This window comes from Vicugna pacos, chromosome 15 (genome assembly GCF_048564905.1).
Source record: "Vicugna pacos chromosome 15, VicPac4, whole genome shotgun sequence".
In the NCBI taxonomy this organism is placed as follows: domain Eukaryota; kingdom Metazoa; phylum Chordata; class Mammalia; order Artiodactyla; family Camelidae; genus Vicugna; species Vicugna pacos.
The window spans coordinates 19,429,223-19,444,672 of NC_133001.1; the positions used below are offsets into that span (position 1 = coordinate 19,429,223).

Sequence of the window (15,450 nt, forward strand, 5' to 3'; positions counted from 1 at the left end):
TTTATTTAGCCTCAGGAGGGATGTAAGAGCAGAAAACTCAAAATGATAAAATATGTTTTAAAACATAGCTCACAAGTGATGCCATTACCTAAAATACAAAAGTAGAAGAGAAGTTATTGAATTTTGGACATGTTCCATTTAAAGTGCTTTTGAAAGCCTTGTGGAAAAATGTCTAGAAAATACTTGCAAAGATATGTCAGGTGCTGCAAAAATAGTTCAATTGTAGACAGGTCTGTTTAGGATTTGGAAATGGAAATAATCAGCAGTCAAAGTGAAAAAAAACTTAGAGATAAACAGAGGCCTGCAAAACTCAGATGCTTCAGGGAGCATTAGTTCATTAGAAATCATCCATATTTTAAAAACTAACATTGTATTTGGTAGTGAAATGGTTGACAAAAACTTTCAAAAGAACAGTTGCTATAGAAAGTTGAATGTATTGTAGACAGTTGAGGAGTAAGTAGGTGAAAGAAAGTAAAAGCTAAAATATAGGTAACTTTCAAAATGTCTGGAAATGAATCCAATTACAGAGATTGGGCAGTGATAGAGGGAAACTGACAAAACTATTAGCAATTATCCAGATTTCTTACCAGCCTCTTACCAAGACTAGATTGTGTAAGGGGGATTCTAATAAGCTTTTTGCCTTTGATCCATTTTAATGGCACAGAAAATTCATCTCATTCTATAGGCAAACATTGGTAGGAATATTTGAAAGAAGGTTCGCAATTCTGTGCTCTGAAATCCATGAGTATTCCCACAATGACCGAGCATGGCAGGCATAGTAACGCGGGGCATTCCTGGGACAGGAAAACTTTGGTTCCAGAACCCCCCGAGAGCCCTGCTGACCCCTCCTTAGACGGTAAAGTGTCCTGAAGTGCTTCGACCAACCTTCCCACTGTCTCTTCTTTGCTGGAGTCAGACTTACATGGTTGTCTGATGGTTCACCCAGCCTTTCCTGCTGTTACCCCATTTTCTCTCACACATACACATTTCCCTCATAAAATCCTTGAACACTTACCTCAACTTGGCATCTGCTTCTCAGAGGACCTGGACTAACACACACATATTAATAGAAATTTTCAGATATTCTTTGAAGCTGTGAGCTGCTTAAACTTTATGCTACTTATTGAAGATAGCAGCTTATGGTTATCACATAGTTTCTCTTGAGGTTTTAAAAAGCAGATACTAGTTAGACTTTTCAGATTTTATATTAGAGGTAGCCCGTCTTTGATCACATTTCTTTTTTCACTGTCCCCCGAATTTTCAAATGTTGAATATCCTACATTTAAAAAACGATGAATGGTGCCATCCAGTGATATCCAGTATTCCTTTCTGTTCTTGAATATGTTTATAGCCTCCTTTGGTGAGCATAGTAAATAAAGTTGGCAAGTAAGAGCAAGGAAGCTTTACGTTTCTTCTGTTTGATATGTAGTATTTATGTTATTTGTTATTTGTCCAACCTGTGGAAAGATGGATGCTGCTTGATGATGAAGACATAATATAAATCAGGGTAATAACCTCAGGACTAGTGCCAGGAAGCTTCTAGTTCTTATTAGCATGTGGTTTGTATCACGAGATGGTAGGAGAACAAAGGTGAAGAAAATGTCACTGGCTGAAAGCCCCAAAGAAAAATACCTCTAAATTATGGGTGAAACTTGCTCCTCCAATCTTTTCTAAGAACACCCTGTTCCTCTTGTGGGATAAAGGCTATTCTAGTGACTGGATTGAGGGTATGAGTGTAGTGTGGGAATGAGTTAACTGAATTTGACCTGAATTTTATCAATTACTTTTTCAATAAGGCTCCCCAAAACAAGGCAAGCATCCTGGTCTCTGTTGTCTCTGTTACTCTGGGATTACAGGGGTGGGTGGAGTCCTGTCGTGGTAACATATATGCCAGCATTACAAACAAATAGACCTTCACACCTATACAAATGCTCTTTCTGTAAGAGACACTGAGCTCATCAATTTGCAGGGAGCCTCTTGAGAATGTAGCTTTATGTAAAGGGTTCGTATTAAATGATACTTGATCCTATTTAAGTGAAGGCATGTGAAATGTGCAGTGTGGGTATAATTATTTTGATTAGTGAACTCTAATGCAGACACCATCACATTTCCATACCACAGTTAACATTTAGCAGAATAGGCGGCCTCAGATCATTAACAACGGGCCATAAGCAATCCTGGCATTTCCCAAGAAACCTGTAATTAATTGGAAACCATGAATTGAGGAGAAGCATCTATTTTTTTTAATTGATTACTTTGTTCTATGCAGATAAAATAAAAGTATAGGATAGGCCATGATGAATGGTTATTACCTAGTGTATTCTACTGAGAAACAAGAGTAGTGCTCCAAGAAATACTTCTAGGAGATAGAATAAGAAAGTTTGCAGGTAAAGCAAAATACATGGAAGTCACAAAATCCTTTCTTCTCTCCCATGGATCGGAGACTCACCAACATTATGAAGACACACAACATTAAATATTAAAGCATTCAATAAAATCTTTGGAGTCAATATTTACCTTTATTTTGACTGATCAAAATCCAAACTCCCTTCCCCTTTTGGAAGAATCTTCACTATTTAGCCAAAGGAGCACAAATTCTTTCTCTCTCTACCTGTTAGTAGGTTGGGTCTAGGTACCTGATTCTTTGCAGATTGATGTTCCAACCAAAGCTTAAACTCTGGAGGGAGTGATGCAAAAAGAAGGGAAAGAATTTATTTGCAAGAGTTTTACAGAGTCCTGTGAGATAAGTGTCAACAACAGGATTGACAGATAGCCTTGGTTTTAAGTATTCCATGATGGCTGGGTTCGGTCGGATGGGTGGCTGTAGTACCAAAAACATCATTCTCATCAGACTAGACCTTTGGTCTGAAATTGGTTGTGGCTGTCATTACCTAAACTTCCTTGGTCTACCCAAGCTTGTTTTCTCCAGATTCCATTCTATCAGCTACCAAATAACTAATTTCTTCTATTTTTGCTAGAGGCTTAGCAGGTGCTTGGGGCCAAGAGCCACCTCAAATGATGTACCACCTTGTTTAAAAATACAGGTGATTTAAAATAACCCTGTTAGGTAATATTTTTCATCCATCATTTCCCTAGAATTATAGCCACTGAATATTGAAAGGAACCCCAGAGGGCATACTTTAAACAGTTCTTTAAACAGTGCATGGTGCCTTCTACAACATTTCTGATTGATGGATATTTGGTCTTCACTTGAATGCCTTCAGTGACAGAAAGCTCACAATGTTTTAAGGCCAATTATTCCATTTTCAGACAATTCTAATTTTCTATTGTTAATTATTTGAGCTAGCTGTCTTTACAAGACTATGTTGATTTATTTGGCAGCCTCATCTAAGTTTTAGCTCAAATTGATACTGCAGTAAGTATATATCTCTGTTTTGACAGTGTATAAAGGTTCAGTTTCATTGAAGTTTATAAAGTTAAAAATATTTTGAAGAATGGCTAGGGCACAAGTATCAGCTCTGAAGAACTCCCTCGGGAAGTTCTTTGCTGCAGACTTGTGACATTTCTAGCTCAGATTTAGGCCTGGCTTCCTAAATTCAGTACGGGTTTGAGTCTTAGCTCATCACCATTGGCAGATGCCTCGAAAACCATGTTGTCTTCCCCAGACTGCCTGATTTAGAACCATATCTGGGCTCAGTGATAAGTGGAAAAAATTATTTAGATCAATATGAGAGCTGGATTGGGTCAAACTTCCTATGACAAAGAGAAGGAAAAGTGTTCATGTACATGAACATTATGACAAATGATTTTGAAAAATAATTACCTGCCAAAGTGAGTGTATAAGACATAGATAATTCAAAGTTCAAAAACTCTTTAGAGTGAGTGATAGTCTCCACTTGGCCTAAAACATGTGGCTAATTGCTGTTTATTAGCAATACGCTTTCCTCCTTTGCAATGGCTATAATAAATCAACTATTGGAATTCCCTGATTAGCTATTTTATGGGCCAGATCCACGATTTGCATTTCTGCTTCAGAAGACATATCTTCATTGATCAAAATCACTTAAGTCAAGAATAAAGACACACTTGCCTAAGTCAATTAAGGAATTCACACCAGGAATGGAGACCCATGGAAATATTTGTCGAAAAAGGACACCTGATTAAAACAACCCCTCATATCTCTAGCAGCTTTCTCACTTTATATTTAGTGGTGTCTGCTTTTATCCGTGGAGAAACCCAGGGAAATAGAATTTGTTGTGAAACAATACATGAATTTACATTCCTATGTGAATTTTTAATTTTTCAATCCATGTATTTCATACTCTCCTATAAATGTCCCTGAAGTAGCTTGTGGCTTAGTAGCTGTAACTGAAGACAACCCTCAAATTTAATATGTACAGAACTTGTATGACTGATATGTGTAGTATGTGTAGTAGTTCAACGCTCTGGAAGTTTTCATTGGAAATTAACCCTTGGGACTCCTCTGGATAATTTTTTCTTGTTCTCAAATTTTATCTCATTTGTCTTTCTTATTCTTATTTTCTTTCTCTCTCAAAGAATTGTCACCCTTCTCCCAGTTGCTTGAGTCAGACCGTTGGTTTTCACCCCTTGATTGCTGTTCATTCTTTTCCTCACTTGCTGTGATCGCCAGTCATCAAGTAGCATTGATTTCACTTGCCTAAACTTCTTTAGCTTCCATCCTCTTCCCTCCATGTTCTCTGCTGCTGCTTTCATTTAGGATTTATCTTCTCTTGCCCAGATTACTAGAAGAGCCTCATAAGTGGTTACCCTTTAAATTTAGTTTTGACATTCCTCCCAGCATGATTTTTCTAATATGCAAATGTGGTCATGCTGTTTTAGTGCTACACATTCTTCAGTGGATCAACCGTCAAGTCAATGTCAACCTCCTTAGCACGTCATGTAAAGCTTCTTGTGCCTAAGTTGTTCTTACTTCCCAAATCTGTGCATACCTCTTTCAAATCCTGGATTTCAACTGTATACCCCTACTTCCCCTAAGAAGCCAAGCTCCCTCTCACTTCCAGGATTTAGTACAGGATTTTCCTATTTCTGTTGTCTTCCTTGATCTTCCCAGAATCGTTGAGGGGTCCATTCTTTGTCCTTCAATGATAGAATCCCATGGTTGTCTTTATTATATATATTTCCAGAGGATACAATTGACTCAGAATTCTACAACTTCATGTACCCTTTTTCTACCATCATCCTTACCCTCCCACAGGTACACACACAAGTATGATAGGAGGGAGAAGGAGTTGATCATCTGATTTGATTTCCTAACAGGAACTTATGCTAAGTCATCCCTTGAGAGTGGCATTTTCTTCTATATTCTCCTCCCTTTTAATTTAACTATGTTTATAAAATACATGTAGCTTTTCTTTTTTTTTTTTCTTCTGCCCAAGGCGACACCATTTTTTGCTGTCTTAGGTATTGCTCTTTTTCCTTCTTGCCTCTATAGGATTATGTGTGAATTGGCCCAGGGCGTTGCTCTTGAAGTACCATGGCCAACCCTTATTTCTGCTTCCCTTTTCCCATGGCTCCAACCAGAAAAAGGCTAAGACTGTGTCTTGACTATTAAAAGTCACAGTTACCTCTGTCTTCTCATATTAATGATCAGGTGTTCTCATCATCTATTTTTATTCTTACGATTGGTTTGGAAAAGGAGTTCTTGAGATTTAAATTTGGGTTCATGAGAAGAAATAATTCTTTCTATATTTACTAATATCTTTCTAGTTCAGCTGTCCATCTTCTTCCATGAGACCTAATGCTCTAATCATTTCCTAACACATTTTTCCATTCCTATTCTTCCTCCTTTTCTGATTCGTTCTCTACCCAGAAATCAGAGTGTTATTTTCAAGATGTCTGTCTCCTGTTTCTATCCTCTGTTTAATGCTTTCCCATTATACTGATAATAAAATGTAAAAACCTTCACATGGTATAAGAAGCTTTACTCTCAACTACCTCTTGAAATTCATTCCTCTCTGTCTTGCTCACAACTCTCCAGCCACTATTTCAGATCTTTTATTGTGTCTTTCTGTCTGAATACTCTCCCCAGCCCACCCCCTGCATTCCTTATCTGGCTGTTTCAGGTCTCAGCTTAAATGTCACTATCTCATATAGGCCTTCTTTCACGTCTTATTTTATAATGAACCCCTCCTTTCATTCCCATACTGCGCCTCATCATGGTACCTCATGTCATTTGTCATCTGCAGGTTCTCAGATGCCTTTATTAAATGTGTAATAAGTGTAATGTTTTGGGGGAAAAGAAAGTGGTGTGCTTTCCTTGCGTGCCGTTTGGAGGGGGTGGAGATGGAGGCTGACCCTCCTGACCTTTGCTTCCTCCACTCATGTCCTTCTAGAGCCCTTTACCCTTTCAGTGTGTTTCAGTTCCCTGATTGCGTTCACTCCCTGCAGCCAGATTCTGCCTCTTTTTGTGAAGGTTGCCCTCGGGCTAGTAGAGATGCTCGGAGTCTGAATATTCCATCTCTTTTGTTCCCAATTAAGGCCACAATCTCCTCCGTTTCTGATGCTCCCATTTGGAATTGAGCCAAAGTTACTATACCCTGTGCGACTTTGCTTAGTTCTACACTCTTGCTTGACTTCCATTCATCCCTTCCTTATCCCACTTCCTCATGTGCCTATTATTTTTCCTAATGAATCACTTTTGCAAGAATCCTTGACTCAGAATCTGTGTCTGGGGAACTCTTAACGGAGATATCCAACCTCACAAGAGAGGCTTTTAAATGTTTTTCATGTCCTTAGTATATAATATTGACCTAGGTTGTCAATCAAATCCTAAATTATTTCTTGTTTAAACAGGCGCAGATAGAGAGTGTGCTGGAAAAGACCTCAGTGATCTAGCCATCCGGTGGCATTGTTTTATTGATGAGGGATTGAGCAGCAGAGGGCGTGTGCTCTGCTCAAGGTCACAGCCTTCCTGAGCAGCAGGGTGGCAACCAGGACCAGCATCCTGATATCCCTGACACCCAGACTCCTGCTTTACATCAAGAACTTTTCATAAATTTAAATTGGGTGATTTAAAAAGGATGAAAAGAAACCAAACACTATTAAAGTAAAACAAATTGGCCTGCAGATGAAAATAATTCATAGGGGTGTTAGAAATCATTAAAATACAACCCGAGGAGAAACTGAACAGTTAGCAACTTAGTGTCCTTTACTGTCTTGTTCTCTGCAGTTCCACATAAATGTCATTTCCTCTAATGCTGCTTTCAAAGAAATCATGGGGTAAATAGATAGCTGTAGGATGTGTGTGTGTCTGTGCATATATGTATCACATAGCATTGAATTTAATGATTCTTCTTAAAAATAAAAATTTGAAATATTTACAAAATTACCATTAAAAGCCATAGTACAACTGCTTCACGGGTTGTGATGAGTAATAGCTTCATACATCTTACTTGAGAGGCCTCAAAGTGCCTTAAGTGTATTGTACTTGTGACTTACGAGGTTCCCAGGCAAGACATAAACCCATAATTTTCTGTAGTCACTGTTACTCAAAACGATGGACTCTACCTAGAGTGGAATTGATTTATTAGATTTTTTAATTCAGATGATGAATAATTTTTCTGATTAATGAAAGGATTCTAATACCAGAGCTGGCACATCATCATGATTTGGTCTCTAAAACTAATTTAAGCGACATTGTAAATACCACTCAATAAAAGACAACTATTGTTCTGTGTGTGTGTGTGTGTGTGCACGTGCACGTGCAAGTGTGCATGTGCTAGTGCATAGTCATAGGCCTGTGAAATTTCATGGGAGGTGGAGGGGTCTCTTCTTGTGACATCAATTTCATTATTACTAAAGGGTTAGAGAGCTGTTACGATAGTTTTGCTAAAAGGAGGGGCAAGATCGGAAGTGTAAATGTATTGCCTTGAAGCCCATTTCTGATGGTTTAGCATTATTTCAACTGAGATAAAAAACACTAAATGCAATGCTTTTCAGTAGGTAGAGTGAGAAGGGATTTAGTTATCATGCAAACTTCCACACTGTGCAAAAATGTCATAAGTATCCTTTCCTAGAAGTGATGTTTGAATACTGGCAGGGACGAAGAGCTTAATATTGACAGTTTTAGACAACCATGAGTTTTAGAAAATTTTAACATATTCATGTGAGATATATGTCTTCATAAATCCAAAGCTCTTGTCGGTATTCTGCCCTGTGGTGACATACAGAGTTAGTCTAGTCCTTCAGATCCTTGAAGACAAGACAGCTACCATGTGTCCATCCCTTTTTGCCTTTTTAGATAGAAATTGGAGCCTTTCCAGCCTTTTAAGCACATCTCATGCCACATGGTTTCTATATTTTTCATAACCCCAACATGTTTTAACTGGAGAAATTCCCTCTTCAAATGTGGTATTTAATTGAGAAAACAGTACTTTTGCTGCTCCTGATTTTGTTCATTCACCGAGTATTTATTTAGTGTCTATGTTGTATCAGGAATTATTCTGGGTATTGATTGAGGCATACAAGGGGAGAAAACAAGCCCCTGTCTTCATGATGTTTCTACATATGCTCAGCAGTGTGTATTTTAAAATGTGATTTACCTCCCTAGATCCAGACACTCTTTTCTCCTTACTATAGTCTTACATTTCACTAGGAAGTTCAACTTAGCAAGTAAATCTTGCTATTTGCTCATCACTAATTAAAATATTTAGGGTTTTTCAGGTGAGGATGGTACAATCTCTCATTCTTACTTCTGTTCTTAATCATCTCTTAAGTTAATACATTTATTGTCTTTTTTGGGGATTTCGTCTTATCCTCCAACTTGAAATAATCTTTATAATTAAATTTTCTTATCTGTGAGTTGGCCCTTTGGGTCTTGATTCAACCAGAAATTGATAACAAGATTTTTTTTGTGACTTTATTAATCTGGTTAAAGTGCTATTTAGGAAGAGTCAAGTACAGAATCTTGCAGTCCTACAATAGTTACATTAACTCTTGCTTTCAAATGGTAATATCACTTAAAACAAATATCATGGTTAAAAAAATTTTTAAAGTCTGTTCAGTGCAACCAAAATTTCTCAGAAATTCTGCCCTCATGTGTAACCATAACTATTTTTTACCTTTCCAGAATTTTAATGCACATATTTTATATAAACAATATTATATTATCTATGTTAAATTAACATACATATTATATACATTTTCTATTTTCAAATGTACTAAATACTCCTGCCCTTTTGAATGTATGTATTTTATTCCAGTGTATGCATATACTGTAATTTATTTATTACTCATCGACAGTTCAGCTGTTTCCAAATTTTTTCCATTATATGGCCCATCCATACAGGGATATACATCTTGATGTACTTACACTACCCCCCTTAAGATAAAATTTCAGAAGTAGGATAGTTCCAGAAGTGAAATGAATTATTTACAAATTAAAATTTGGGGATATGTTACCAGATTGTCCACTGGAAAGCAGGAACAATTCCACACAACCGCTTCCAGTATGTCAGAGGTTTTCATTTCTTTACATCCTTGCCAGCAAGGTGAAATGTAATGCTTTCTAATCATTATCTATCTGATATTTTTGTTTTAATTTGCATTTACATGCTTGTTAATAATCTTTTATATACTAACTTGCCATTTGCCCAGGTTTTTATTGGATTATTTCCTTTCCTTTTTGATTTGCCTGAGGATAGTGAGTTTTAAAAAGACATATTTTGCACAAAATTGTCTTTTAATATATATCTTTTGCATATGGTATATATAAAATGTGTGCTGTCAACTCTGAAAGACTGTCTCTACTGTTAATTTGATCTTTAATCAACTCTCTTTAGATGCAATTGAAAAACAGATGATTTATAACAGCATTCCAATATCAAAATGGAACTTGGAGAGGGCTGGAGAGTTGTAATAAAAATAGTACTGGCAGATAGTATCATGTTATCTCATGCTAAGTATGTCAATCTCTCCAAAATGTCAGTTTCCATATTGGTAAACAACAACCACTACCAAAATCGAGAATAATAATGCTCTTCTTGCATAAAGGGATGTTGTGATGATGAAATGTGTTAATGTATATGCTAGAAATTTTTAGTATGTGAGGCACAATTCAAGTAATAGGTTTCAGTCTTTTTTTAACTACTCTAGTTATAGAAATCCAAGAGGTTATGGCATCTAGCTATATCTAATCTGTAGTCTGCAGAGCCAGTATTTTTATTTCTGTTCAGGATGTGGTTCATATTCTGTCTTGTAGGACTCCTGCCATCTCCTATGATTCTTAAACCTCGCTGGCAACATTCAGGTGAACACAACTGCAAGTTTTCCCAGTGCTTAGGATGCAATTCATCTTAGTCTAGAGACAAAAATCCACTTAAGGTCTCTGGGGGCTCTCTCACTACCTCCTTACCTCTCCTGAGTTTCAGTTTCCTCTTAAACCTGTTTGTTCTCTTTTTGCAGCTTGGAGATTATTCTCCTTCAGGGAAAACACAGACTAGTTTTGCTTTCCTTTTGTCGTCTTTTTAATCCCTGCTTCCCAGCAGTGTGATTATCTATTCCTGCTTTTTTCTTGCTTTGAACAATGCTCCAGACACCCTGTGGTTATCATTGATAATTTCTTCAAGCTTTCCCTAAAATAAGGTTTAACTTTCTGAAATAAATTTTTATGTCTTTTTCTCCCCCCGAGTCTTCTGTATTTATTCTAGGTTATGTCCCATTCATTTCCCATCTATCATGATTTTATGATTTGAGGGACTGGGTGGCCCAGGTAGATTTTGCTATCACCAGAGACAATGGAGAGAATTTTCTTACCCAAGACAGTGGGAAATACCAGAGCCAGGGTAGAAGCTCTGGGAGGAGGAAGCCAGAAAGGAAATCTGGAGGTGAACAATCAATGGGCAATAAGACATCATGAAGCCAGCAACCAGGGCAGTTAGAACAAATGCAAAATGAAGCAGAGAAAAATCAATCATAGAGGTTTACTGAAGGCCAGGAGGAGTTGTATTTATTGCTTACTTTAAAGGAACAGCCGGAGCGTGGATTTTTAGCATGGCTTAAAGGGAGTAGGTCTTACACTCTTGTTCAGATCCTGGCCTCAGATTCCCCTAGATTCTCTTTGGAATTCAGTGATTCCACTTCAGATTCCACTTGTTGTTCTCTGTGATATGGGCAGGGCTGTTCATAGATTAATGGTTCATCTTTGTGAAAATCTAGGTTTTGTGGAGTTGGGTTATGAGGTTGAGAATTAATCGGAAATTAGCAATTTTTTGAAATGGCAAGCATTCGTTCTGTGACAGTTCATCGGGGATGTAGAAAGAGACTTGTTTTGTCATGAAGTGCTCTGGAGGGATATCTAATAAACCCTTGCTATGAGGTGCTACCAAGGCAATGGTGGGTGAATTCAGTGGCAGGCTGGAAAAATCCAACGAGCTGAAGTGGCAAGTGACAGGAGACTGCCCTTCGGCAGGTCTGTGTTGCAGGCTGATTCCTGGACACCAACATAGAATCAGCATGTTGGCAACAGTGAGTCTTCCAAACCATAAACATGGTATATAAATACATTTATTAGGTCTTCTAAAGTTTCTGTCAAATAAGTTTCTATAGGTTTTACATGTTTTTAGTAGATTTATATGTAGATATTTGATATGCTGATGCTATAGTAAATTGTCTTTTTCAGCTTTTTCTAGCTGCAGCCAACAATAGAAACAGACTATCCAGTGACCTCACTCAACACACTTACTTATTCTAATGGTTTTTATGTAGTTTGGTTTTATTATAGATATAGTTGTTATGTGTATAAAGTAAGCTTTTAGGTCTTTTTTTTTTTAACCTTTTGTAGACAAACTTTTCTTGGGGAAGGGGAATGTTGGAATCCTGAACCAAAATTCCTGGAACCTGAGACCTGGAACAGGGCTAGAAGTAAAACTCTTACTAGTGTTTCTAGGTGCTTGTAAGAACCATAGGAAAACATGGGTGACACACCAGCTTTTCAGAAATTCCACTGTTTGAAGCTTGATGAGAGAGTTTCATAGATCCCTTCCACTCCCTTAAAAGAACATATTTGATTCAGTCAGTTTATAATAGCTAGCATTTTTAGTGGTTGCCCGGCTAGCTCAGTCAGTAGAGCATGAGACTCTTATAATAGCTAGCTAGCATTTTTAAAGATTCATTATGTGCCCACATAATATGCTTTAAATTTTAACTCATTTCCTCTTCAAAAGAATACCATGAGGTGAGGGAGAGTATAGCTCAATTAGTAGAGTGTGTGCTTAGTATGCATGAGGTCCTGGGTTCAAGCCCCAGTGCCTCCATTAATAAATAAATAGACAAATAAACCTAATCCCCCGCCCCCACAGAAAAAATTCTAAAAAAATTAACAAAGAATACAATGGGATATTAGCTATTATCCCCATTTTACAGGTAAGAAAACATGGTCACAAGGAGGTTAAATAACTTTCCTAAAATTATACAGTAAGATGGTGAAGCAGTATACAAGTTGAGATGTTCTGTTTCTAAAACTTGTGGTCAGTGTTACACTATTTCGAGTTGATCTTCTGGATCAGAGATTATTCACAAAACTTTCACATATCCCTTGGTCTACCCTGAGGTGAGTATATCCTATACATGATCAAATGAAATTCAACATACAACTTAACTGTACAATGTGAGTGTGTAGGGCAAACTCTAATAACTCCGATAGTTGTCCCTCTATCAGCAAGGTACTTTTCCATTGGTGGTTGTGGTGGTGTTGGGGCCAAAACCATGCACCAGACTTGCCTTGTCACACTGAGGACAAGACTAACAGCAGCCCAACAGCAGGAATCAATAATCAGTTAAAGACATAGCGTCATAAATTTCCCACCACACCTTGTCTTGGGGAATGCATTTGCTAAAGTGGCAAAAGCATGACCAGATCCCTAGGTCAGGTGTGGTTGTTGAGCAATCCCGGAGCCACAAGTAAATGTCTCCCAACTCATACACAAAGCAGCCATCACTTAGAGAAAGATACTTTCAACTACCAGACCTACTCCATCACTTAGTGGCTCCCAGCAGGGTCCTCTGAGTTAAATCTATACTCCTGAATCAATCAAATGCAGTTTGTTCCATGTTGGCTCTTCAGCCCTAACTCTGGAAGCCCAGGAATTAGCGGTTTGTAGCATGCTAGTTGGTGTAGTTGTCACACATGTTAGGAAGCCAGAAAGTACTATTCAGTTCTAAACCTGCCGCCTTGTTTTGATACTTGCAGTTGGACATGCTGTCTCAATTATAAAAGAAAGATTAGTTAATTTTGTGAAAATGTTGGCCATTTTCATATGGGACTAATATTTCCTGTTTCCAATGGCTTAATGACAGGTGGTCCACGTTTTAGCTGCCAGTATTCACAGACGAATAAACAAAAGTACCAATAGCCAAAGATGTTCAAATTTAACCTAGTTAAAAATTATCGTACAATCTACAGTTTTCAAAGCCCATTAAAATTGCACAAGGCAGCTGCACACGGCAATAGCCAGGGCATAGTCCATGGGGACTTAGAGAAGAAAGGGAAAAATAAAACACCTCCTTGCTTTTCAGAATGTAGATGTAAACTGCCTTACTGTAAAGTGCTTATTTGCCAATAAATTGGCTAATGGCCAGCAACACATGGACCACTGTAAACAGATTCTTCAAAAGTGGACCCTAGAAGGTGAATGAGTTGTGAAAGTTATTGGCCACATATCCTGCTTCAACATTGAAAAATATTAACCTACAATGCATTGATCTGCTTCAGTGATAAGGAAACCTATACAAATGATGGCAGTGAGCCTTCTACTAACACATGGAAGGCAAGCCAGCACTAACAGGGGGTCAGTTGTGGGGGGAGGGAACTATAAATATCACATAAAAGCAACTCCTTTGAGAAGAAACAGCTGAAAGAGTTACCCCTCCCCAAAGCAAAAAGAAAAAACTGTGACCCTATTATTTACCTTGCAGTAGCCAATAAAGATGGAACACTAGCCTGGATTTGAAGGGCAGGACCACACATAAGACACGTTACTTCCCCTTAAATGCTGGTCCTGGGGGAATGTGGAACACCTGTGGAGAAAAGGTATCCTGTGATTAAAATGATGGCCTCTGGTTTCTCCTGGAAGGTGGCAATTAATCCAGAATGAGAAAGGCTATGCAGCACTGCAGATTGAAGACAGAGAAATGTTGAGGGTGGAATAGGGGGTAAGAGCTCTGAACATTAGAAGGGAGGGGAAGGGCACTGGTGTCTGGAGGGCATTTGAGTCAGGAAGGGAGAAGAGGAATGTTAATTGGTGGTGGTGGTTGTTTATGCTTTGTCTTGGCAGTGTTTTTATGTTGAGCCTGCAATTCTATTAGGAACCATACTTATGTTTTCTTATTTAATACCAAGATAACTCAGGGAGACACACATTATGATTACCATCTTACAGACCAGTAAACACGTTTGGTGACGTTAAATCCTTGCCAGAGATGAGCAGTTAGTCCGCGAAAGAGCCAGATTTCCAAACTATAAACAGGTCACTTGTCTGCCCCAGGCCTCAGTTTCCTCCTCTACACAGGTGGATAATACCGCAAATCTGATATGGTTGCGGTGAGAAGTGTTTTGGGATGATTTGTGGGAAGGACTCAGGGCCGGGCTTGTCGGCGCCTGATGGTTGAAAGCTTGGCGGGACGCAGCGCAGAGGAGCGCTGCGGTGAGGCCGAGGCGGGTGCGTGATCAAGACGTGGGGCCCTTGCTGGAGCTGTGTCTCTCCTCCCCGACAGGACCACGGACAATAACCCTAATTCCAGGCAGTCATCGTGAAAATGTGTCTGGAATTGCTCGCAAGAGGAAGACTATAAGAGAATACGGATGGAGTAGTGAAAAACCCAAGTTCAATATCGAGAAAACAGTTGGAACTACTTCCCTGATTGAGCTCAGTACCATCGCTTTACAGAAAGCGCGTTTGTTAGAGCACAGATCCCTCACAGTGGTCTAAAAACCAATTTACAGCTGCTCTCCAGCACCACCTACCGGTAAACTGACAGAAGACAGGATGCAAGCTGCAGGGCTGAAATTGAGCAGATGGGTTTTTAAAAGTCAGTTTGAGGTGGGGGAATAGTTAAAGGAGACCCTGTGCAGCCACATAATAGAGAGCATTGCATAGACCCGATGTAACAGGCAGAATATGTAAAAACGTGACTTCTGGAACAGTCTGTAAAAAATTAGATTACAATACTATAAACAAATATGCAGACATGTCTTCAGAGGATTCAGAAGTGGGAAAAAGGAAATGCACCAAGTTTGATGAATTTACAAAGTTTTCTTTCAGACTGGTTGTTTTGTGCATCGGCCACAAACATAACCTTCAAAAGTAATCTGTAATAGATTTGCAATTGTACCAAAATATGTATTAAATAATCATAGATGGGAAAAAGAAATGAAAATGATTATGTATTTTGGGGTGCATTAAGTTTTTCTCTTAAGCTGTCTATAATTTGAAAAAGGAAAGCCTTATTTAA

At 38.4% G+C, this 15,450-nt stretch overlaps 1 long non-coding RNA gene and 1 pseudogene across 1 annotated transcript in view; both read left to right on the top strand.

Moving 5' to 3' along the window:
• LOC107033313 (uncharacterized) overlaps positions 1 to 15,450 on the top strand; it is a 273,884-nt gene that overhangs the window by 96,621 nt on the left and 161,813 nt on the right. The window lies entirely within an intron of this gene.
• Positions 14,600 to 15,450, top strand: part of LOC116279417 (large ribosomal subunit protein eL28 pseudogene) — a 61,058-nt pseudogene continuing 60,207 nt past the window's right edge.